This window comes from Cyprinodon tularosa, unplaced genomic scaffold, assembly GCF_016077235.1.
Source record: "Cyprinodon tularosa strain WSP-4 unplaced genomic scaffold, ASM1607723v1 ctg115, whole genome shotgun sequence".
In the NCBI taxonomy this organism is placed as follows: Eukaryota; Metazoa; Chordata; class Actinopteri; order Cyprinodontiformes; family Cyprinodontidae; genus Cyprinodon; species Cyprinodon tularosa.
The window spans coordinates 1,354,742-1,381,516 of NW_024037948.1; the positions used below are offsets into that span (position 1 = coordinate 1,354,742).

The 26,775-nt window shown below is 36.7% G+C and overlaps 1 protein-coding gene across 2 annotated transcripts in view; it reads left to right on the top strand.

Annotated features, from left to right (window-relative positions):
- Positions 1-26,775, top strand: part of bmpr1ba (bone morphogenetic protein receptor, type IBa) — an 89,837-nt gene that overhangs the window by 23,884 nt on the left and 39,178 nt on the right. The window contains exon 2 of one of the 2 annotated variants that reach the window (XM_038306118.1): positions 6,101-6,162. The exons of the other annotated variant lie outside the window; for it this stretch is intronic. The gene's annotated coding sequence lies outside the window, so the exon portion shown is untranslated. The remainder of the gene's footprint in view (positions 1-6,100; positions 6,163-26,775) is intronic. 2 annotated transcript variants of the gene reach the window in all.

Here is a 26,775-nt window from a genome sequence, read left to right on the forward strand (position 1 = left end):
TCTTTTGGTGGAGACAGGAAAATAGAACCTGAATCTTCCCCTCTGTACACATTCAGGCAGCAGCTTCATTACTTTTACATGAAGGGCACAGTGGCTCTCACCTGAAGAAGCCTACTCAAACAACTTTCATTCGAAAAGAAACGTAGATCGCCCTCACCTGCAAACGCCTGAGAACTTCTCACCCACTGGGTATGAGACTCCCGCATCTCAGTGTCTTCACAAGCTCTAACTCCATATCCCCAATTTTCCATCTTAAGAAATGATGTTTAAAAACTAAATTTCCATCACACCTTCCAACATTAAACATTCAGAGGAATCCTGTCTTGTGTCATGGTAAGTTTTTAAAGAATCTACTAGGTCTGAAACAGTTAATCAGATTAATCGTAATTATTGAATCATTGAAATAATCATCACCTAATTTAGCAACTGATTAATAGTTAACTGGTATATAGAGACTCTAATACATGTCTGTAGCTGAAAGCGACCTGGTTTGGGCAGCAGTTATACCAAAATTGTAAAACAAATATGTAAACATTTTGTATTTAGAATAAAAAATTATAATAATTTTTAGTAATAATTATTTTTCATCCGTCATTATACCATATCATCCATCCATCCATCCATCCATCCATCCATCCATCCATCCATCCATCCATCCATCCATCCATCCATCCATCCATCCATCCATCCATCCATCCATCCATCCATCCATCCATCCATCCATCCATCTATCTATCTATCTATCTATCTATCTATCTATCTATCTATCTATCTATCTATCTATCTATCTATCTATCTATCTATCTATCTATCTATCTATCTATCTATCTATCTACAGGCTACTGCAGGTACTATTTAATTGGGGACCTGTGAGGCGTCTGTTCTCAAACTAGAGACTCTAATGTACTTATCTTCTTGCTCAGTTGTGCAACGCGGCCTCCCACTTCTTTTTATACTCTGGTTAGGGCCTGTTTGTGCTGTCCTCTGAAGGGAGTAGTACACGCTGTTGTAGGAAATCTTCAATTTCTTTGCAATTTCTCACATGGAATAGCCTTTATTTCTAAGAACAAGAATAGACTGTCGAGTTTCAAACGAAAGTTCTCTTTTTCTGGCCATTTTGAGCGTTTAATTGACCCCACAAATGTGATGCTCCAGAAACTCAATCTGCTCAAAGGAAGATCAGTTTTGTAGCTTCTGTAACAAGCTAAACTGTTTTCAGATGTGTGAACATGATTGCATAAGGGTTTTCTAATCATCAATTAGCCTTCTGAGCCAGTGAGCAAACATATTATACGATTAGAACATTGGAGTGATAGTTGCTGGAAATAGGCCTCTATACACCTATGTAGATATTGCACCAAAAACCAGACATTTGCAGCTAGAATAGTCATTTACCCCATTAGCAATGCATAGAGTGTATTTCTTTAAAGTTAAGACTAGTTTAAAGTTATCTTTATTGAAAAATACAGTGCTTTTCCTTAAAAAATAAGGATATTTCAGTGTGACCCCAAACTTTTGAACGATAGTGTATATATCTATATATAAATATATATACAATATGTATAAAAAAAAACTCTTCCTCACCGAAGCCTGGAAGCTTATCTTTGCTGTTTCTAGAACTGCACTCTCCTGGACTGAGATGCCTGATGTATCAGTATTATGCGTACCACTGATCCCTTGAGCTTACAGGTTTTCTCTCTCTCTCTCTCTCTCTCTCTCTCTCTCTCTCTCTCTCTCTCTCTCTCTCTCTCTCTCTCTCTGTGTATATATATATATATATATATATATATATATATATATATATATATATATATATATATATATATATATATATATATATATATATATATATATATATATATATATATATATATATATATATATATATATACAAGAAAGCCTACAACTCAATGCCACATATTTGCCATAAGAGATCTAACCAATTATAATTCAAATCCCAGAAGATACTGGTTTCTGTGACAAAATCTATAGATTTAATGGTTGACAACATGAAGCTGGTGGAGTCAACCAGGTCATTTGGTGGTCTATAATTATTTCCAATGGATAATGTATATTTCTATGAAAATAATTTGAAGAAAAATACTCAAATTTCAGACAATTCACTTTTGCTGTAACACGCACTGAAAACAAGTTTATAGAAATGTATGTAGCAACTCCTCCACCCATTGAATTCAGGTCAGCTCTGCATAAAACATAATTTTCAAGTTTTACATCATCATCAGATACATTTTCATTAAGCCAGATCTCTTAATTACATAAGGTATATTATAGGTGAGCCAAGGGGATCAGTCTTAAGAGATAAACTACTTATATTAAAGTCAATAATACTTATAATAAGACTTTTAACAGCATTGATGTGTCTGCTTAAAGAAAGTAATACTCAATATTGTTTACATGAACATATGTTGCATAAGTTGGTGGGAACTGGTTGTAAGAGGTAAATAATAGAGCAAACAGAAATGTAAACATTCTCAAAATTATGTGCAGAAAGAACTAATGAGCATCGCTATGACTGACATGTTGGACAACCAATATATTCAGTGTTCACCCTGGAATCTAAGCCAATAGCCACTGTACTTTTAGCTTAGTTCTTGAAGTATTTTACCTTTGTGTGTGTTTTATGTGTTATAGTCTGATTTTTGTATTTTGTCATTGCCGTATTTTGTATTTCCAGCCCTTGGCCACCTTAGTAGCTCCATCCTTTCAGTTTTTTAGAAAGTCATTTTTACCATACAACTACTCTTGAAGCAATGTGAGAGGTTAGGACAGAAAGGAAACTTTCCAATACACCATTCTGTTTAAACTGTTTTTCTTTTTAAACAAACCCAAAACAAGATATTCTCATAAACCTGTAATGAGAATATTAGAAAATCTAAAGCTTACAAACCCTAACATGAAGCTAGGAGCTGGCCACAGCGCAAGTGAGAAACAATTACAATGTAAAAGATTTATGGTAAAACTATCTAAAGGCAGCATAATCCTGTTCAAAGCACATAGTTTATGCTCCTCGATATGATATAGTTTGTTAATATAAAAGTTACATCAAACAGTCAGATCAGCAGTCTGGTTAACACCACAGGTACAATCGTTGGCACACAGGCTCTCGAGCCACTTCAGGACCTTTTCAGTCAAGCAGATATGATTTTAGATTCCACACATTTGGAACCATAAATACATTCTATTAAAATCAGAAAGATGGAACAGAGTTTTACCCTGAAAACACAACCAGTATAAGAATTGATTAATTCATCATGTAAACTCATTTAAGGATTTAGGAAAAGAGATATAGGAAAGAAATATGTGGTTGAATTCAGGAGGCCCCTGATGCCCTGTTGATTTTTTATTTTTAATAAAAGTGACCATGTGACTCAGTAGAATGTGGAAATGACTGGATGCTGATGTGATGGCTGTTTATTTAAATTGTATGAGGTAACTAGTTTTTTTCTGTGGTAAATATGATATTAATTGAGCATCTTTAACGTTTTTCTTGGGCATTTTTTATGGAATTGTTAAAGCAACATTCCCCTGCCTAGAAAGAATACCCCACCAAGGGAGACAAAGAAATCTTGAATCTTGAGTTTGTATTGATGGCTGTCAAATTTCCCCGAGTTATCCAATCTGTCTTTATTTTTGTTGTCTATTGTAAAGCTGAAAGCAAGTTGGCAGTTTGTAGTAGCTAAGTGAAAGAAGGTATTTAGGTAGTAATCTGTCTCGATGATCCTTTCTGAAAGAGCCAACTGTTTGGCGCAAAACCATGACACGCCTACCTTTGATACCTGAAGGCCACAATGTAAACTGACACCCACTGTGTCATTTCTGCTGTCATATCAAACAAAGCTGTCCAACAGATTTGGTGGCATACATACTCTTTCCAAAAGATTGACATCTATATCAACTCTTTATGATTTAAGTCAAAGTTTTGTAAGTGGGCCTCATTTGTACTTTTATCTTTCAGGAATGCTGTTAGCAAGAAAGCAGAAATGTTGGGTTCATGGTATACTTTATTTTTCTTTGCTGGCTAGGTCAGGTCAACCAGAAACAGATAGAGTTACTTTGTTTAAGAACTTTTAGTAAAAACAAAGATTGACTTGTTCACTTCTATGTAATGGAGGACCTGGTAGGAGTACCTGGTCCAACTCATTCAGACGTTTTCCTTGATACTGATTTCTGCAATTTCAGTTTTAGATTAGCCTAAGGTGATATACAGTCTGAGGTCACCATCTTTTAAACAAAAGCTCTCTGTCCTTGTAGCAGAGCTGTTGCCAAGATGAGTAATGAATCTTGTTCAATAAATCTCCCTTTTTTGTTGAAGTAAATTTGATTATTGTCAGCTGTTATAAGATAAGATTGACATTGAACTAAAGCTTTTTTTTTTCAGAAAGTGTGAAAAAAATATAGTTTCTCAGCCTGCACAAACTGCTTGTAAATTATGGTGAATAATAAAGCATTGTAACTTTTTAACTGTCAGGATTAGATTTCATTGCAACTCTGAAAGCTGAAAGAATCATTATTCTGGACGTTTTTTACCCCGCAAAAAATACCTGTGTCGTTTTCTTTGTCGTTAACTGAATGACACTTTTACAAAGGTAAATGTATGGTCTTTCTATTTTCCCATTAACTCGAAGTGGTTTCACCGATATACTAAAGTGGGTAGATGCTTTGATTTATGTCAAATCTGCTCATGTTAACAACTAACGAGAATTAACCTCTCTGTCAGACTATGGTTCTGACTCTAGGGTATTACGTGTAACGACCACAGACAGACACCCACTCTCTCTCACACCCACAAACACATACACTGTGGGGTGTTTTATAGGTTGGCAATAAAATGCAATGCTTTGCTAAATGAATCCAGTCTGAATTAAGTTTTTTTTTCGAAAATAGTGTTTATTTAGAGATCTAAAAATGGACCCGCCCTGAGAGTTATGTTTATCTTAGAAATATTTAGTTTAGTTAAATTTTCCAACTCCACAGGTGGGAATCTGTAAGACCTGACCTTTCACTCCCTTCGTTCCTTCTTATAAATCTGGAATCCAACGCACTGCAAGTATTTTTTTCTAAGTGTGTTACATTTTACTCCAAAAGTGGTTAAAAAAATAGGCCTTGTTACGTATTTGCCTTGAGATGTGCAGAGTGTTATCTGTTGAAAGCTGGATAGAGAACAGCTCCTCTGTGTCCTTGGAAAAGGATTGAGTGGCAACAGTAAAGGGAGGGAGTTTTGATTCTAGTTTTTACATGATTTAAATTTTAACTCATTTCAAAAATAATTTTTCCCATTTAATCTGTAAAAGCTGGTTCTATAGGGTACTATTTTAATGTTACTGTGCCTTCTTTGACACCTATATTTGGACATTTTTAGTTTTTGCGATTTTGGACTCAAAACCTTCAACGCTGCTTTAATTAGTTGAACAATAGCTATTGCATTTGATTTATCCTATTGATACAAGAGATTACTCAGGCGTATTATTATCATTCATATGGAGTTGTCCTTTTCTCCTCCTCGGCATTTTGAAACAAGTGGCTCAAATGAAAGTGCTATGGCCCATTGGGCTCCATAAGCCTCCCTCAACCTAATCTTCTCTCTCTATGCACTTCTCTCTCTATGGACACCCCCTGACCAGAGATCAGGGGGCGTCCCAAAATATGTATCTGTTGCATAAACATCAGTTCCCCTCTGTTTACTGTCCATGCTTCAATGATGCTATGCTAAGCTACCTGTCACGCCCTGACCACAACCCTGCAAAGCTCCCACCGCTCATCACTTCATCTTACCTTTCAGAGTCTCTTGGCTCTGACATGGTTTTTTTGGGGGTATTTCTCAAAACTTGTTTTGGGACAGGTTTTGTTTTTAAATATGAGTCAGTTTCACTTAAAAAAACAACAACAACAAAACAAAACCTTATTATGTATTTACTTGATACAATTACCTTACATGTTACCATAGAACCTGCTTGTGTTTTTTTAGTTTTTTTTTTAAGTAATGACTCCATCAAAGCTAATCTAACTACACATAAACATTCATATGATGACCGTTGTGTATTTTCTAAAAAATATTTTGTATGTTTAACATTTTGTGCAGGTGCAGTAAAGCTGTTTGACCAAACTCTCCTGTGAAAGTTAAAAGCAACGTAACACCTCTAGGTAAGAACAATATTTGTTGTGTGGGTAAATCTTAACCATTTAAAAGTATTTAAATACAATACAAATGCAAAACAAATAAGTAGATGGTAAGTTAAAATCAACCATCAGGAAGTGAAATACCGAAACTGAAAATCAAAACTTGCTAAACGTAAAAGATGTAATGTTGGAAAACTGCTTTGAAATGAATGCTGTCTGTTTAAATTGAAACTACATGTTCATTCAAGCATCTTAAAAGTTATCATTAGATCAGTGGTAAGGCACTGCAAAAAGTAAGGCCACAGAATAATTTTCTTTTTTTTTTTGTGACACAGTTTTTCATTTTGACAAGCTGCAGGATTGATAATTGGGACAATGAAATACAGTATACAGTTGTGTAGAGTTACAGTAATCGTATCATGAAATTAGAAAAGTAATGAATGACTAGTTCTAGATTATGAGGCTATAGCAAGTGTTTTGATGTTGCAATAACTAGATGTGCACTGATTCAAAACCTGGATGTGATATTGTTAAGATATTATATAAAGTACAGTTATATCTGTGTTACCTTTGTTTAACAACATTTATGTCAAGGCTAAAGCATTGAATCACATAAAAATATATATAGTTCATTCATCAGTTGATTCACATCAATTTTGGATATGCTGATACGCTGAGCCCAGGTATTGGTATAAAAAAAAAAGATTGGTGCAAGGTTAAAGCTATTTTGGAAGACTGCTGATGTGTGAATCTTTAGACTTTTGATGCAGGTAAATGGCAGGACTTCTCTAAAATTTTTGCAATCATGCTGTTCACTTTGTGCGGCTACAGAGGAATAGAGTGTCGTCAAACAGTGGCACTGCATAAAGAGGGAAGAGTGTGATCGCTGAAGTTGAAAAAGGTGAATTTTCCCATGAAAACTCGACACGGCAACAAATCAGGGACTGGTTGTTAAAGAAGCTTCTGTCAGTTAAATTGGAAAACAGAGAAAATAATGATTGCAAAGATAGAAGTAAGAATGCTCTCAGGAGCTTTTTAAGTAGTTTTAGAAAAAGTTAGACTGTACCTCCAGCACAGACCTCTGTCTGTCACTGCCCACTGTGCAGCATTGGTGGTTTCTGTTTGGGTAGATTTACAAGGAGGTACCACCAAATCCTCACAACTGTAGAGTGAGGAGAAGGACCAGTGTAATGATGTAAGCTCATAGACAAAAAAAAAAAATTAAAGCCATCTATTGTTTTTTCTAAAACCTTTCACACAAAGGACTCCTGCTTTTTAAATACTGCTGTGACCCAAATGGACAAAAATGTTATGTTTAACTGATCTGTATGCAAAAATTGCCTTAATTACTTAAAGAAAATAAATTGGCAGGAATCATAAAAATATTTGCAGTGGATAATTAAATGAAACAATTTAATTAACTGTGTTTTTTCTCATAGGCCCACATAAGCAATTGTGACTGCTATCAAGAGCCATACCAACTTCAAATATTAGAGGTGCAAAACAAAACCTTTGTATAATGGCAAGCTGCCAGAAGGCTCTTAAATAAGCACCAAGGAAGGTACTAAACAACTTACTAAATAAGTTATTTAGTAAATGAAAGCTGTTACCTTAAAAATAAAAGCCTTGTTTTTATAATAATAGTAGCAGTTTAATGCTTAGATTATATGGGAATAAATTCCAGTTTTTGAGCAGGCCTGTTAAGGATGCTCCAGGGGAGTAATGGCAATCACATACTTTTTCTAACTTTTGAAACTAACTAATAAATTTCAGGCTGCTAAAATGAGAAATTTTAAGCAAAGTTTTGATTGTACAGAGCTCTTATCTAATAACAATATTATTTTTGTATATTGTCAACACTTCTTAATTATGTGCAGCATTAATTTATCTGAGCATCGCTATAGAAGGGAGATTGTATTCAGCCCAATAGGGCTTTTAAATTATTTTGATACACTGAATAGCCTTAGTGTCAGAATTAGACACTCGTTTAGACACATTAGGCCAATTAGACAGGTGAACAGGGGCAGGTGGAAAAAGCCAACCATCAGCACCAAAACCATGACACTGAGATGAAATAGGTTGTTTTTACATATGAAATTCATGTTTTAGTTAAACTTCTTAAAATAACGTCAATCACTGAATGTTTTCCCAAAGCCTGAACCCTACATCTTAAGAAATTAAACAGGCAAACATACAAAGAAATTGTCCGGGGTGTTTATCTGCTCAACAAAAAGAGGACACTTAAGACAGAATTAAGAGTATATAATAAAACAATAAAGAGATAATTAACAAAGTCAGTATACCTTCCTATGAGTTTATCAATAATTTCAGTTTGAGTTTCAAACCTGCAGTGGATGCTGTAAGGCTCAATTGTTCTTATTGTTCTTTATACCTTCAAGGGAGACAAAAAACAAAATATATAAGTAGTGGTTACCATTTTGTATTGTTGTAGTAGTTACTGGAAGTACATTTTTAATATATTTGTCATTCAGCAGGGCCCAGGGATGTAGTGTTCTAACACTTGTAGACGTGATCTTGGTTATTGCCCCTGCTTTAGTTACAGCTGACTTCTGCATTCACTGTATTATTGGCCGCTGTTTCCCAGCAGGGAACTGCATTCATAGTGTAACATGGTTTTTCAGGTCAAATCATTTTACTCTGCTGGGTGAAAACAGAAAGCAGGGATGTTAAAGCAAGCTTACACATAATGCTGCATTAAAAGCTAAGGCAAAGCCAAAGTAAAGTCTTTGCTTTTACAAGCTTATAAGTTATTAATTGCATTATTATTTATCACTGTTCTGCAAGTGTTTTTCTCATTTACCTGTATACATCACTGTTGTTCCCTCTCAGTCCTGAAGGTGTTCATACATGCACACTAGAATGTTTGAATGAAACATGTGTTAGCAGTGTTGACGTTTGTTTAGACAGGGTTTCAGTTCTTCAGACTGCTGCAAGGTCGCATGGGTTGACATCAAAGGAAAGAATTTCTTCCCGGGCGATGTTGAGAGAGCTGTGTGTTTATTCTAAAACTGACTGTCTTGCTGGTTGTGTTACTGCCTGTCCTTGGCCCTGACTGCCTTCACTCCTGCCTTGCCTTCCTTAAATGCTGTTGTCTGCTCAGCTGTCTTTTTGGGACTATTGGCTGACATTTGACTCCCTTTCACAATTCAGAGAAAAACCTAATTGCTATATGTCTCCAAATTTTTTTGGCTTAGAAATGCCTCTTTAAACCATAGCCAGCTAAATATCTTAACAAATCCTGCAAAGTTTATTTTGCACCCATATCTTTTAACTTGCTGTGCTCATTCTAACACAGCAAGTCGGGTCAAGATGATGGAGTTTGTGCTTTAGATTCTGGAAACCATTTATATTGTTTGATGCCACACAGGTGGAGATCCACAACATAATATTGGGTGAACCAAATTAAGGAACTGAAAAAGAAATAACATGCACAATATTTAAAAATAGAAATACTTTAAGACAAAAAACATGATTAATGCTGTCAGAGCTACTATTAGCAACAATGGTCTTCTCTTTAAAGAACACAAACTGAAGCATTTAATAGACTGATTGTCTTTTCACTTGGTTGGATGCACCAAGCTGTGCCACCACAACAGAGGAATTCATGTGCATGACTAGTTGTGAGCCCCCCCGCCTGTCGCTACTCCCCCCCCATCCCACAGGGATGTGTTTTGGCTTTGCTGTTCTCCCCTGCAGGCAGATGAATGGACACATGGAGAGCTGTGAGGAGGGGACCAATGGGGGAGGAGGGACCATTTGGCATGTTGAAGGACACCTACGTGGGACATTACAGGGCCTCTTCATGGTTTTCTATAAGGGATGGACAGTGCTATTCTTTGTGGATGGATGGATGGATGGATGGATGGATGGATGGATGGATGGATGGATGGATGGATGGATGGATGGATGGATGGATGGATGGATGGATGGATGGATTTTTATTTCCCTTATAGCATGGTCATCATGGCATTTAATAGACATGTTTCCATCAAATTTTTTAAATGCACATTTTGAAATACAGCATACAAACATTTACTTCACATAACTGATCAGCTGTTTCTGCTCCTGGCTTCCTACCGTGAATGCTAACATTAGGATTTTATTTCTATCTCTACACAATCCAAATGGCGTATAACAGGTCTAATACTAACTGACATAACATAAGTAAAACTTGCCTAATGCAATGTATAATCTGAAATGTACTATTTGATACCCTGTACATAAACCTGTTTTTCTATATTTGACACCCAGTGCAATAACTATAAATATAAATACCCGTCTATATAAATACTCATGTAAACACCATGTGCAATAAACCTGTATAATGATCCTACTATATAAAAAAAAATTATAAAAAAAAGCTGTCATATGTGGATGCACTGTATATACCGTGTATATACCATGCATCTTTTTCTTCCTTTGGCACATTCTTGTTCTTGACTATTTGAGCTGATGTAACGAGTACATTTCTCCACCGTGAGATCAATAAAATCAATCAGTCAATCAATCAATACATTTATCAAAACCTTGGTTCATTACTTATATATATTGCCTGTGACCTAATTTGCTGCCTATACACTCTATTTATATGCATGAAATGCTGCTATCATGCGTTGCATCACCAGGTTAGTTTACTCAAATAATAAACATATCTAATTCTAATTTTCTTTCTTTCAACAATAAATTATTAATGTGTCTAGGCTGTGCATCTGCACATGTTCATATTTGGGAAGCCATGAGAGCATTGTTGGTTCTTCTAGAAGATCGGCCTATGACATTTAATAACAAGCTCAGGATTTCTCATCTGAAAACGCATGTGATCCTCCACAGTATTAGGAACAGATGAGGCCCTGAACGAGTAAAGTACTACCTCACATACACAGACACTCAAGCATGCGGGCACACATTTGCATCTAACCCTGCCTTTAACAATGGCATATTTGTTCAACAGCTGATCTCCATATGATAAGAGATAAAAGAATATTAGACTGAACACCCACACACTCACGATTATGTCCACAGATGGTTATCATATTTACATAATCAGTTGTGGGTGAGACTGTCACGATCTGTGTGGTGTTCCCAGTAGTATGAAAAGCAATTGCTCTTTCAAAGATAGAACTGTTCACACATATGTACAGCACATATGTGAATGCATGTATTTGAATTAAGGAATTCAGCCAAGTACTTAGGATTAAAAAAGTTGTCATTACCAGGTGGCCATCCTGTTTTTAGACATTTTAAAATACACTCACTGAAAACTGCAATTTTCTTTTCACCTGTACTTTCTGTAGAAAATAAACCTAACTAATTAACTTCAGGAGTCCTTTGGCATTTTATTATTTCAGGCATAGTTCTGCTTGTTTGAAAAAAAACATTCATTTTATTTGTACTGTATTTGTATTTTTACTTTATCTAACTTGCTTTTTCTTTTGCATTAGAATAACTGACATGTAGCAAATGCTTTGCCTTTTTATTCAGCCATGACTCATGTCTTAAAAGTTCTGCTTTTCATTCGCTTAGCAACATTCAAATAGTCATTCTGGGGAGTGGTGGTCCTGATTATGAGCGCCACTCCCACTGACTGCCACTCTGGGTCCCTGAGCAAGACCCTTAACCCCACACTGCTCCCCGGGCACTGCGCAATGGCAGCCCACTGCTCCCCAAAGGGGATGGGTTAAATACAGAGAGTTTTGTTTAGATTTCGTTGCTCTCTACTTGTGACGGTGTAATGACAATAAAACGCTGGAAATTTCTTCAAGCCGAGAAAAACTATTTTTCCTGTTCTGACCTGCAGGGAGTTGTATTAATGTATGGTTTATACCATAACTAAATGTAATCTTTTAAATAATAACTAGAATCCAACTGAAAAATCTTCTTGGATATTATAGTAATACATTGCACTTTCCAGTTAGTTGAGGCTGAGTGACCTGAGTGATGAGATTGACATGTGTTTTTAAGTATCTGCTCAAATTTGCTTTCAGGTAAGAATTGAAGATAATGGCCGTTTCTCAATATGCGTTCTTGAGCGTTCTCGTGTGCTCGTGTACTGTACTCGTGACACGTCATCAGCCTCAGCCCGAGTACCGTTCCAATTCTCGAGAACGCCAGATCGAGAACGCACCAAATCCCCAGATGATGTTCTCGCCCCGCACTCTTTATCGAGCATGCACCAGAGCAGACTTGTGCGTTCTTCAAACTGACCGCTTCCCCAGAATGCCCGGCGGCCGCAGCTTGATTCGAGACAGCGCTCACCGTGGTAAGTTAAACATTCCCTTTTCTGCTGCTGTTGTTCGTCAAAAGTACATTTTGAAATCGTTTGAAGCGATAACATTATACATTTAAGCCTCCCTGTGTGGCCTGTTTACAGAGTTAGTGCGAAATAAAAAAAAAAAGTCAGAGCGGACCAGAGTGACCAGCAGTTTTATACCCACGGTTCGGTAATTTTTTTAAATGTTTTTTAAGCTTTAGAAATTAAAAATATTGTTTTCCAAATGTTTTGTGTAGGGACTAAATAGTTTTGACTGTTAAAGAAATGCTAAAGAACGTTGCATGCGATGACGTCACGAGTACGCTTCTGTTCCAATACACATACGTGCTTGCGTGCTCGCATTCTCGTCAAGTCCGATCTTCCTGCGTTCTCGCCAAGAACGGACTTGACGAGAACGCGGGTACGTACTCGCGTTCTCGTGAATTGAGAAAGGGCCGATGTCAAAAACAGAGTTAAGGGAAGCAGACATTTTGGGAAGAGGATCCAGCCAAATCCAAAATAAGAGACAAAGCATTGACATTTTGTAGAATCATCCAGTCTGGATATTTTGTGTGGGATGATCGAGCAGATTTAGATCACTGTCAATGTGAAGGTGGCCAGATACCTGGCTTGGTGACAGTGAAGAATATGTCACTGGACATAATCAAGGCATACAGCATTGTCAACCCCAATGCTGCCCAGCAATGATCAGGAGCAGGCATGGCTGCTAATGTTCCAATGTTTTAAACTTGGCTGGTGATAGGCATGTGAGCTGGGATATCTTGAGGGCAGAATTTAAGGAACACTCATTGGTCAAGGGCCTTGCTGACAATTGTCTATTTCACAATTTGAACCTGAAAGCTCAGCGGGCGTACTCTTCACAGTGGCACTTGAAGGCTAATGGTAAGGCTGCATTTGTGATCAAGCTGGAAAAGAGTCTGGTGCTGAATATGATGGGGGCTGATCCATGGAGGGCAATCCTTTACTGAAGGGACACATCCCCAGAAAACATAGACAGGAGCAGAAGATAAGTTCTTGAATCAAGGAGGCTCACAACCTCGATTCCTAAATTTCCCATCATCAATTGTGATGGGAGTGACAAAGAAATTGCAAAAATATAAATTGAGAGATCTGCCTGAGTTGAAGATTTGGAAAAGTATTGGGATGAAGCCCATGCAATACAATGCGATGCTGTTAGTTTAAAGGTAAAAACCATGGAAGTTGGAAGTTGTTACGACATTCGGAATACAGCAGAAAATATTTACAGCATATTTACATATTGCATTTGAGATAACTTTGAGATTACAAATGACCTTATAGAAAATGTCAGCAGTTTTTTTGTCTGTGAAATAGTTTTTAATGCTTTTGTTTTCCTTTAGCGTGTTCATAGCTGTCACACTTTTATTTTAAATATAATTTTCTGTTCAAATATGCAATTTCTAGTATTTCTTACAATTAGAAAAAGTGAAAAACTCTTTGGTTATTTATATAGTCAGGAGCACATAAAAACCTGGCTGGTATCCATAAGTTTAAGATAGAATAGTTTTTTTTAGATCTAATGGATTTCTTATTGCCATGTAAATGTTTTTAGGGCTCCTTACTCTTCCACCTTTACATCCTTTCCCACCAAGTTTTGTTATGCCAGGTATACGATAATGCTATTTTATTAAGAAAGTTTCTTTGTATTTGATGATGTTTGTTCACTTTTTGTTGCAAAACCATCCTCCTCTATTGTCACTGTGAAACTCCATAAAAAACATTTGTGTCCTATTCCTTTGATTTTATTGGATCATCTATGCACATTTTCCCTCAATCCACTTCTTAAACACAAGGCTCACTATGGTTGATTTAAACTGTCCAGATATTTAAAAGAATTAATGATGTCATATGATCTAAAAAAAAAAAAAAAGGTTGTTGTCCTTAGTCAAAGCAGTTGTTCAACTTCAGTTAATCCTGTACATTTTTGTGTTTTTGGTTGTCAAGTTCCAAATGCTCTTAAGAGCTTTGTGGGTGGCTTTAAAAAAAAACAGTTTAATTTCACCCTTAGAAGGCCTGTTATATTAGTTACCATTTATCCTTATCTTGTAGCTCCTGAGCTGGCCCCAGCCACCTGCTGCCTCTGCCTGGCATTTTGCTCCAGTCTACCTCTATCCTTTTCTGATCTACCGTTGTCCTCCTCCAATTTCTTTTTGCTACAGAGCGAGCCCCAGCTATTGGATCTACCGCTGTCTTCGCTTAGTTTCAAGGCTCGCCCCAGCCAGCCACCTGTGCAACACTCTGGTGCACTCTTTGCATTGGTTCTTACTCTTATCTCCCTCTGCCCCTGTGTGAGCACCGGAACGCCACCTCCCCTTACCTCTTTTATTTGGCGATTCTCTTCCGAATTGGGATAGTTTTAGGTCCCAGTCAGACCCAGGTACCAGGACCGTGATTTAAACCATGGTTCTGGACTTTCCAAACTGGAGGCATATCTGGTGAATCTGATGGACACAGGGACATAGGTTGCAGTTGATCGGCTCTTTATAATCATTAAGAACAGAACATGCTTGGTGAAATCCAGGCCTGCTCTACTCAGTTAAAGCTTGAAGTTGAAGCTTGCCCCTGCCCCATGTGAATTTCTGGCGATATGTCAAGCGGATGACAGCAGTATCTTAGAATGAAAAAGTTTCAATCAACTTCATTTAGGCATGTTATACATTTTTAGGGTGCTGTTTACAAAATGATCTGCAGAAATAAAATACTGATTTGTCTTCATCTTTTTCATAGCCCTATTGCACATGCATGCATGTTTTATATGTCAGTCTAGAGGTCAGAGTGTGAGAGCAGTGTTTCAATGTGTCCAGTAAACATACAACAAGTACTTTGTTGTATGTTGACTGGACACTGTGAATACAACAAAGGGATATGAGAGAGTCTGGAAAGGAGGGAAAACAGTATGTGTGTGGACATGGGTGACTGGTTAGATTGAGGTAAGAAAGGAGATAGGCATATGTTTTTTTGGTTGTATGATGCATATCTCAATGAAGTGATAGCCGAATGCAAATGTCTGACTAAATTTGTGGGAATATGTTGTCTAATTTAAAAATAAACACCTATAGATGTATTTGCACTTCTCATAAAAGAGAGGGAATGGATGTGGGAATGAATGCATGTTTTTTGTGTTCAGCGCTTATTCTCTTCCCTAGACATAAAAGGTCTGTGGTGGTTATATGAGAACCTGCAGTGAACCTTAACATCACTGAATAGTGGATTCTCTATATTTGGGAGTTGGACCAAGGCTGTTGACTCTACTTCTGACAGCACACCTGCCTTCTGTGTGCATGTTTATGTGACAGGTCAAAATATTTTAAATCTTACAAATTATAGAAGTTGTATATACATATAATTAAAAATATATAATTGCACTGAATGATTACACTCAGGAGTTACTGGAGTGCACTAAAACTATAGTTGCACTAAGTTGGATTTTCTGTTTCCTAAAAACTACAAATTGTTAGGATACTTGGAGAGTTATTTTGTCACCTCTGGAGTACCCAGAGAATACCAGTGCATGTACTGGGAGAACATGCAGACTAGTATGAAGAAGGATCCTAGGCAGGGATTTAAACCTAGTATTTTTATTGCTAAAATAAGTAGTGGATGCACCTCCTCTGGCATGCAGTGAACTTTGCCTCTTGAAAAACCTTTTAAAGATTTGGCTGCATGTTTATTTAATGAAAGGAAAAATGTCCGGGGTTTCCTTCTCTCACATCAACTAAAGTGGGTGGTGGAAATTATTCATCCTATACAACTGAACTGACAGCTGCCCTTCTGCAAACAACTTTTAAAATAAGTAGAACAAGATGTGGTGTTAAAACTGACACTGGCAATTTCAAGCAATAATAGACTTCATACTAATGGCTCATAATCTGTTATGTTTATTTACACATTATTTTCTTTCTTTCAGAATACACTAGTGTTTAAACAAAAAAAAAAAAACATGTAAAATCCAAATATCTAGGACTATTTGTCTTAAACTTATATATTATGTTCTAGTTTAAATACATTTAATCCATAGACAACTGAAAATAGCATTTGAAATGTACATAACATTAAACAGGGATTTTTTTTACTGTCATTGTTGGTACCCCAAAACTGTAGTTAAGCTAAGTGCTTAATTAGTATTCAGTGTTGGTATCGTAAGCCTTTTGGACTATGGGGTTAATTGTAGTTTGGATATATGCTAATATAATTTTGTTTATTTAGTCTTACACTCAGTTTCTTTACTTATTAAAGGAACACCCTGTATTTTCAGGAGGTTCTGCTTCATTGTTCATAATTTATCTATGTGCAAGAATATGTTTTTTAAATAAAAAATTAGGAAAGGGAGAACTATGTGGGATGTTTGTGTTTGCTTAATGACTGCCAGCAAATGCGTGATTAGTTTCTAAGTTCTTGTTCTGTATTTAGGTCTTAGAGTTCGAGGGTCGGGGGGGTCAGGAGATGGTATGAATGACTGTTTGTTATCAGGTGGCCAACAAAAGGCCGTGTGTGTGTGTGTATGTGGGTGTGTGTGTGTTTGTGTGTGTGTGTGTGTGTGAATGTATTTCAGTAAAAAAACAGGAAGCAGAGTGACTGTATGACTGAAGTAAGGAGACACAGTCAGAGAACAACAGAGACACAAATCAAACGCAGATATAAACAGTCAGCAATCTCAATCCAGTGCCCTTCACTTCCTTAATATTTCATGCTTTTGCATTTTAAGTTTCTCAAGGAAATTAGAAAAACACACTGGTTTTCTTATATACAAGAAATGTCCAACTTTTTGGATTATTATTTTGCCATAAGGATTTCTGTACATTTTATTACCTACATATAATGACTACAATAAATGAAAATTAATAAGTGCTTGAGAAGAGCATATCATCTCTCTCTCTCTCCATCCCTCTCTCTATATATGTATATAGATCGATAGACAGACAGACAGATAGATATGGCAAAACATTTGCCCACATTTACAGAAAATATTTATATGTTCTCATTCTGGCGTTTTTGCTTATGCCAATATGTTAAACTTTCTGTTTCCTTGATAAGTCTGTGTTTTTTTCCCTCACTGTGCCCCTTATTCTGTGCCCCCTCCCCACACAATGTCTGTTTTTCTCCCTAATTTCATCTTCACCCCCACCCCTCACCCCCTCCTTTTTCCCCTGCTAATTGCCACCCTGTTGTAGCATCCCGGGAGCTGGGGGCTCATTAATTGGTGAAGAGGAGACAGGTGGCGCCACTATGCTTTGTGTTTCTTGTTAGTTGTATATGTGTCTTCATTTTGGTGATGTTGTGTTTTTGCACGGACCTTTGTTTGCATTCAAGTGTGCATACTTGTGTGTATTTGAATACATGATTCCTATATTGATTGTGTGTTCATGTTGAAATGGGTATGTGTGGGTATCCTCACTTGTTGGGAGCATAGAGCCCCGTCTCACTGTAATCTCTTTGTTTATGCAGTGTGAAAAGGGCCTGACGGGGGCATGAACTCCCCACGCTCTTATCCCACTGCGCCACTCACACCAAATAGACGATCATGCTTCACCACCACTAGCCCAAAACTTGGATTGCTCACATCACCTCCCCCGTCTCGTATAAACAATGTGGTGCTTCTTTTGTCTACCGTCTTCTTTTTCTATAACTATTTCTTTAATCCTAATCTCACCATAATTGCAAGGGATTTGCAACATACACATAGATATACAAATGATCAAAGTAGTTGTTTTAGCAAAGGAAGTAGAGGGCTTCCCTAGGAGCAAACCGTCCTGGTTGTACCTAAAAGAAGTCACATACAGAATAGACAAACTTTACATTAAAAAAAGCAGTAGTAAAGCAACTTTTAATCAAACTTTTCTTACAAACTGAGATGAATAGAGATGGAAAAAAATTCCCTCACTCCCTAAAATACATATTTTGTTTATGTACAAACTGGAAGTAGCACAAAGTGAAGCTAACTGCCCCTGTTTTCTGTATGGTGATCAAGATTCCAGCAACACCAGGGCCAAGAATAACAACAGAGCATAAGTGCAATTTTGAAATCGCACAAAATGTGTGTGTGCAAAGCTGGTTACCATTAGTTGTTTTGCAGTTGCACCTATCTGTCTATTGATCTTAACTTTAAGAGGACAGGTAGTAAATTATAAACATTAATTTATGCAGTTTAAAGCTATGTAAACTGAACTTGAACCAATGTTGTTAAGGCTGGGATTATAACACAAGTCACTTTAAACCTTTGCTTTATGCCACTTACCCTTTTATTGAGCCAAGGAGATTTTGTTTAAAGCCTCATTTTCACAAGAGACTGGCTGCAGACCTGCACTGTTACGACCCAGACCTGCACTGTCAGGACCCTTCGTTGCAGACCTGCAAAACAGAGTCTCCTGCACTGTCCGGACTAGAAGTTTATTCTCGAAGTGCAGTGCAGGTCTGCAGCCAGGGTCCTGACAGTGCAGGTTTGCAGCCAGACACCTCTCAATTTTAAGGCAACTTAATAAACCAATGACTAATGAATCAATAAAATTGAAGTTGAATCTAGGTTCATTATCTTCGTCATATTTTATTTTCTTATTTTGTAGTTTTTTTCTTCATTCTGGATTGAAATTTTGAAGTCTGTATTCTTGATTTTCTTTTGTCTGTTCCTACCTTTACCTCCACCCTCTCTCCTCCTACTTTCCTTTAAAGCATTTAAAACATCTTTATCCCTTATGTTTGTATCTAAGCTAAGCGTCTATTAGGGAGAACAGTTACAAAGCAGCAGTGTCTTGCCTACCAGATTATGTTTTCAGGCACTCTATGAAAAAAAGCAATGTCACAGGCAATGAAGTGTGAATTGATTTGCTTCCTACATCTGTGTGTGGATGGTTGTCTGTATTTGTGTCCATGTGAGTTCATGTAATAATGCAGGTGCAGGGTTCACAGCCAGTTTTGTAGGTCAGTTTCTAGCCACTGGTGTCACCTGGTTGTTTGGCCCTAAACAAGTCCTAGAACAAGGAACAATCTCTTTCTCTTCACATCATTTTTCCAATAATGGGTAAGGGCTTCAGAACTGTCATACAGTAATCTAAACCGTTTTATCAGACTGGACCATTATATGCCTATGATTAAACAGCAACTGTTTTATAAACTCTGGTTATACAAAATGACAATAAATGTTGCCTAAGTCTAAGTCAACACAGCCAGCGTAGTGCAAACCAATAAGAAAAAGCAGCACAAATGCATTGAACCCCTAAAGCGCGAACCAAACCGCATACTGTCTGAAAAGCCTATTGCAAACTAAAACCAATAAAGTATTCCACCACATACTTCCTGGAAGTTGCTGTCATTATACTGAGATGCCAAGGAAAGTGTCAAAGTGATCAGAGATTTCTCTGGTTCTTTGAAGCAAGAGTAACACAAGCTGACCCAGAGCAGAGACCCAGCTCCCATGTTGCGGCTCACTGGTGGTGAGCTGACAGAAAAAAAAAAAGAAAAATGATAAGTGTACATTTCTCTCCCTTACAAGAAAGACACATGTTCTAAAACTGTCTTCATGTCAGTCACCAACAGACATAATCCACCAATGCAATGAAAAACATCACATTTTTTGTAGCACAAGTATTAGCCTCTAAGAACTCCAAGAGCATTCCAAATACTTTTGAACTTAATTAATTATTTTAGAATATAAAATACATGTTTTAGGAACCAACACACTTAGAATTTAGGATACTATTTCAGCATTGATAGCTCTAGCTACTCATAGCTCATTTTATAAGTCATTAGTTCATGTCAGATATTATTGTTACCGTATTAACTTTTTTTGTGTAAATTGTGTAATATCATAAAACTAATATTTTTACTTTAGGCATAAAGTAAAAATATTATATATAACATGAGAATGCCACACAAGTTTCTGCCTAATCTATAACACTTCCTATAGTATTGTAGTTAATCTTTTTCTTTTTTCAAGCCCTACTTCTAAAAGTCTTTATTTTGGTGATAAGCTATTGACTAAGGGTAGTTTTATTATTAATTGTACTTAGCTAGAGAGATTTAATTTGGTTTGGTATGTGTTTGGATTAGAGATGTCCCGATCCAGGTTTTTGCACTTCCGATCCGATACCGATATTGTTTTTGGACTTCCGATCCGATATCGATACTGGCCGATACCAGCCTATCCGAGCATGTATTTAAGTTTAAGTTAAAGTATTTAGCCTTAGTTGTAAGACTCATGTTGAAAAGGGTTTTAGTACTCTTGATAACATCTAGCCAGCTGAATTAGGTGAGATTGAATAAAACACAATGATTGGTAACAACAAACTTACCTGTTTATTAAGAGATAAACACAAACTGGACAAAATTATGAATAGCAATCTGAAATTGCACAGTGAACAGTAAAACCGTAAACAGTTAAAGGTGCAAGTATTACTGTAAGTTTTAATAAAAATGCAAAACAGGGAAACACTGGTGCAAAATAGTGGAATGGATCGTTTCAATCGGAGAAACTGGAAAATACGGACCAGATTAAAAAAAAAATAACTGGATCGGCAGTCTGGATCGGCATTTTACATGCTTTGCCGATACGCATTTTTTTGCCAATATCGGCGTCCCGATCCGATCCACGTATCGGATCGGGACAAGCCTAGTTTGGATCAGATTACTTGCTCTGAAAATAAATGTAACTAAGACAAAGCAAAAAAATTATCAACATGTATTTAAACAAGATATTTTGAACATTATAACACTGTATGAGTTTTGATCCAAGTATAAAGTTAATTTAAGATATATTAAATGATTTATCATGTCAGTATGTTGCACTTTGCCCATATCATGCTTCCTGTGGACTGCCTTTCCTAAAAACCTAGCTATGTAACTTAAAGGTACTGTGTGTAATATTTACAGGGTTTACTGACAGAAATGTAATATATTATCCATATTTTTGTTATATATCATCAACTATGAATTGAAAGTCTCAATCTTTTTGTTTCCCTTGCCATAGAAATTGCTATTTATAAATACATAGCAGTTGGTCCCATTTGTGAAGGCAGACATCTTTCCATAGCGCAAAGCTGTCGAACAAAATATCAGCAATCCAAATTTCACCTCAGTCCCTTAATTTTGGTATCTGCTGATACAGATACTTTTACGATATCAAAGCTTTTTCAATTATTTTTTGGCTTTTTTAATCAAAATTCAAGACACAGAAAATAATGTTGGCAAAGGATGAAATGGGGAATGCTCTTAAGAAGTTTCTATGTAGCTTTTAAAAAAGCTGTTTTAATTTAGCTCTAGAAGGATTCCAGCTAGAGTTTTGAAAATCTGGGAGGTGTCAGTCTGGGTAGCATGGGGTGAAGAGGAATAACATAAAGGTTTAGCTTCAATTGCTGCAGATTAAGAACAAGTATCCGGGTACTCCGGCTTCTTCCCACAATCCAAAAACATGACTGTTAGGTTCTTTGGCTTCTCTAAATTCTCCTTAGGTGTAATTGTGTGTGTGAATGGTTGATTGTCCTGTTTGTCTCTGTGTTACCCTGCAATAGACTGGAGACCTGTCCAGGGTGTACGCCGCCTCTCGCCTGTAGATTAAGGGTGTGCAAAATAATCGTCATGACGATGCATCGCGATTCTAATTTTTGTGATCTACTGCATCGATTCTTGAAGGCAAGAATCGATTATAAAAAAAAAAAAATGGAAAAAATAAAATGCATTAATGGTTGCCCCACAGCCAAACCAAGTGGAATACAACTTCCAGTCCAGCAGATGTCGCTGCGGATGTGTTGACGCCCGCTGCCTTGTGTCACAAGCATTTCCGGCCGTGGGATACTGCGACGAGTGATATGAAATAAAACATGGAGGACACTATGAAAATTCGCCCTGCGGTTCCATCACATTTCAAGTCAGATGCTTGGATGCATTTTGGCTTTAAAAACAAAGAAGGTAAAAATGAAATTGATATGATGCACGTAATTTGCAAAAGGGGAAATGTCATACATTTGAATGTTTTCATTTCATTGGTTTAAAGGACCACTGAGGCCATGTAAATGGCACTGATTATCCTTATTTTGCTATTTTAAGTTTGATGAATCCTAAGATCTTTTTGTCGGTGTCCACGCCAGTAATAGTAATATTTGTGTCCAGTATTTGTTTTCAAGGCAACACCTCCAAAAATCGTTTCAATAAATACAGCTATGTATGAATTCAGTTGCTTTCAGTTATGTATCAATTGAAGACACTATCCAGATCATACCCAGCCAGTCAGCCACTGGTAAGGGCGGTATCTTTTTCTTACAGTGTATAGTGAAAATATCGCAATGCATCACAATATTTCAAGTATCATGATGCATCGTGATAGAATCACATCGTGGCATGTTAATCATGATTAGAATAGAATCATGACTTCTTTGCCAATACCCACCCCTACTGTAGATAGCTGGAGATAGGCACTAGCACCCCACGCTACCCCGCCTGGGATAGGCATGAGGGAAAAATGGATGGATGAATGGGCTAGATATGAAACATTGTAAAATTTTAGATGTCTATTTTGACTATTGGAATACATAACCAAAATTTTCAGTTTTCAAAAGCATTTTAAAAGAGCTCTTCAAAAGTCTTCTTTGTCATAGCAGCTAGATAAGCAGTTTATCAACTTTCCAGACTTTATTTAGTTACAGATGGCAGTCAATGTGAGGGAGAAAAGCCACGTGGGTGGGTGGCTGCAGCCTGTGATCCACAGTGTTTAAAAACCTGATTTATGAATCACTATAGCAGGCAGGAATATATCCCACAGAGCAGGTGGGATAGCTCTTCACTGCTCCCACTCAGGTTTTTTTCTTTCTTTTTTTTGGAGGGGTATCTTCCCATGCTGTTTTAACATTCCACTTGAATAGCCAGTTGGTTTCTTCTTTAGAACTCATGATCTCTTTTATGTTGTACAAATGCAGCTTTGTCTGGCTTCTTCCACTCTGACTTTAAATGCAAATGCTTTTGTCACTTTGTCTTTTACATAATTCTTTACTGTATGGAAATATTTGGCCATGACATAATACAAAATATATGTTCAGAACTACTATAACTTTTAGCAAACTTTCAGGACATCAGGCATGCAGAAATAGTATTCTTGATAACACTTTACTAAAAAACAAATCTATTTAAGAAAAATTTGTAATAAATGGACGGTAATCAAGTTATGGGATATTTTATTTGAGAAGTGGATCACCTGATTCCATAATATCCATTTTCTTTTACCTTATTCTAACAACATTCAGTTCTGGCAATGATTATATGCTAGTTGGGAAGTGATAGAATAGGTCTCTTTAAAGTTACAGCAACATACTGTAATAGTAGTTATCCAATCTTCTAAACAGCGCAAAAAAGGTCCACCATGGCTTGATTTCCTCTAGAAATGGAACTCTCCTCTTATCTAGCCACAGAGTTAAATTAAATTAATTATACTGGTTGAACAGCTTCGATAAAATTAATGCAAGTTGGAGGATATTTAAGTGAAAGCTTGTTGCTTCAATATTAAGATCCAAGAGTAAGTAATTAGAGAAAAAAAAAACAATATATAGAAATACAGCGAACCCTCGTTTATCGCGGGTGTTATGTTCCAAAAAGAACCCGCGATAAGCGAAATCCGTGAAGTGCAACAGTTATTATACAATGAAATACTCCATAAAACATTGAAATCAAGGAACAAAAACTTTTTACAGGCTCACGCATTTTTTTAACAAATAAAAGTACTGTTGTTGTTTAATTTGTTTTTGTTTTTTTACAAATAACTACTGTACTGTACTGTAAAATAATATAGTTATAAATAAAAAGGTAATAATTTTAATCTTCAATACGAACTGAAGGGTTAATATTACGGGGATCAGCACCGACCCCCAATGACGGATTGGAACAGGAGAAAATGAAAAATGATTATGAAAAAAAATACAAAGTACAGTAGGACAAGTAGTGGCTCACGTGTACAGTACAGTAAAGTATTTTACTGCTGTTCTGACGGAGCCGCTGCATCCTGACTCTGCTCTGTGACGTTTTTTCTTCTAAAGGCTGCGGTACAGGTGTGTTTTTTGGAGAGAAGAACATAGTTATCGGTAGATGTTGTCGCTCATTTTTCTTCTGGGCCAAAAGATCCTTATAAACCGACATGCCACCATCGATTATGTTTGACGATAAAGTTTGACAATGCATGATGCAAATCCATGAAGCAGCGAGGCGGTGAAAAGTGAACCGCGTTACAGCGAGGGTTCACTGTACACAATGAAGCCTTTTTATAAAATTGATACGTTTCATTGTGAATTGAGGAAAATACATCTCAGTTTTGTTCCATACAGGAGAATAAAATGTTCTTAATCAGAAGCAAAATTTTGACCATGATAAGCTGACAATGAGGCCTGCACAATATCAGAAAAACATATTTGCAATCTAAGGAAACTTAGCAGATTGCATCAAGTCATTGACTTGCACCGCATCAGTGGGGAGTCGATTGCAATGTTTTGTTGACTTTGCAGCAGTCCTTCACACAGAGCATGCATGTTGTGACATTGAATAGGAAGACTCCACTGTCAGTTTAACAGGAAAAATAACCCCAGTAAAACCATCCTTATTGTGAATGGCCTTCTCCCTCAACCAACTAGGTGTTTGAGAAACAGCATGTACACTGTGTGGTTGTGAGAATTTCCTATATTTCTTTAGGTTGGTTTTGGGCTGAAGGAGGGATTTTCCCAAGGCCCTATTCAAGTGTTCTCCAGTAACAGTGTGATCACAAAAAAGTATTTTTAGTAGGTAGCTTAATATAAGGCAATTTGACAATTTTTCAACAGATTAGACTTTAGTGCAATCAACTAGTGATAATCCAAAGTCAATGGGTGCCATTTTTTCTTTCTGTGCAGGTAACTCCAAGCGATGCAGACAACAATGAATACACAATTTAAGTGGAGGTCAGAGGTGAAACTGTCACTACTTCATCATCACGCCTTTCTTCTCACTCTGTTATACTCAGAGCGAACTGTTGTAGGTGCCATACTGGGTTACAGAATGCTAAGCTTACCCCAGGCACCAGAGCAAATGGTTATAAAGAATGTTTTAAAATCACTAGTCATCCCTGACACTTTAGCATTCCCCTCTCCACAGTTCATTGCTGAATAGCCTTCATGCTCTAGGAAACTTTTATAACCACTACCAGTAAATGTTAAACTCTTTGTGTCCCCCAATGCAAAGGACTGAGCAACCAAACAAAAACAAATTTTCTTATTTTACCACTGTATGGATTTTCCTCAGGTGGAGAATGGCTGAGCAGAAATAAACTATGAAAGAGGAAACAAGCTCAACTCCCACACACAGTGTCTTTTTTGTTCCACAAAGCATTCAGGCAGAAAGGATTTCTATGTAAATGAAGTAGTGAATGGGAGTGAGCAAGATAAGTTTAAAGTAGATTATGTTAAAGTGCTTGTTAATTTAAAGACAAACTGAAGTGAATAGGTTGGGATTAGCAGATGTACTGCTGTGTCGCATTGGTGTTTCTGTAAAATGGACCTAATCCCCTGTCAGTGTGTCAGATCAAATGTGTCTACAAATCAAACAGTGTCTTAAAGGAAACCATGAAAAAGTAAATTGGATTTAATTATATTACTGTATTTCATAATTCAGTTTGATTTTAACAGTTTGATCAAATTGCTGGTGGGTTTTAATTTCTCATTTGCATTTTCTATAAGCCATTTTAAAGCACACAGGATGTTTATCATGCAAAGATATAAAAGTAAAGGATTTTTTGTTTAAAAGTTAGAGAGAATTAATACATTAATTGGAAGATTCATTTCCCAGATTCCATTTAGTGCCAAAGGAATAAAAACATGTAAGAAACTTGAAAATGTTTAAACTTTGTCACCTTTTTTTTTCCTGACATAGAAAACATGTTGGGGGCTCCATTCTCTCTCTGTCCATATATTGTTACAATTAAACAGCTAAAAACTATACTGACTGAGAGATAGAAATATCTAATTTTTGCTTATTTATTGGTGCCTGTGCACAATACAGGAAGTTAACCATCCATAGTTTTTACACTTAAGGATGACTTTTTGAATTGCTCACTCAATAAGCTTTCATAAGGCAGAACATATTCAACAATTATCTGGGACCAAACCCTTGGGATGTTTTTAACCATCAGAAATGATGGATTTCTCGAGTGGATCTTGTTGGTGTTAACTTTATTTATAATTCAAACAGACTTGTACCTTGGCATGGGAACAACTGTTTGTCTCTGGATCTGGGTGCGTTCACTTGTTGGCAAATGGTGTACCAAAAGATGGGACAGAGGATGTGACATAAGTGAATTTTGAAGAATTTTCTTACTTTCTTACTTCTGT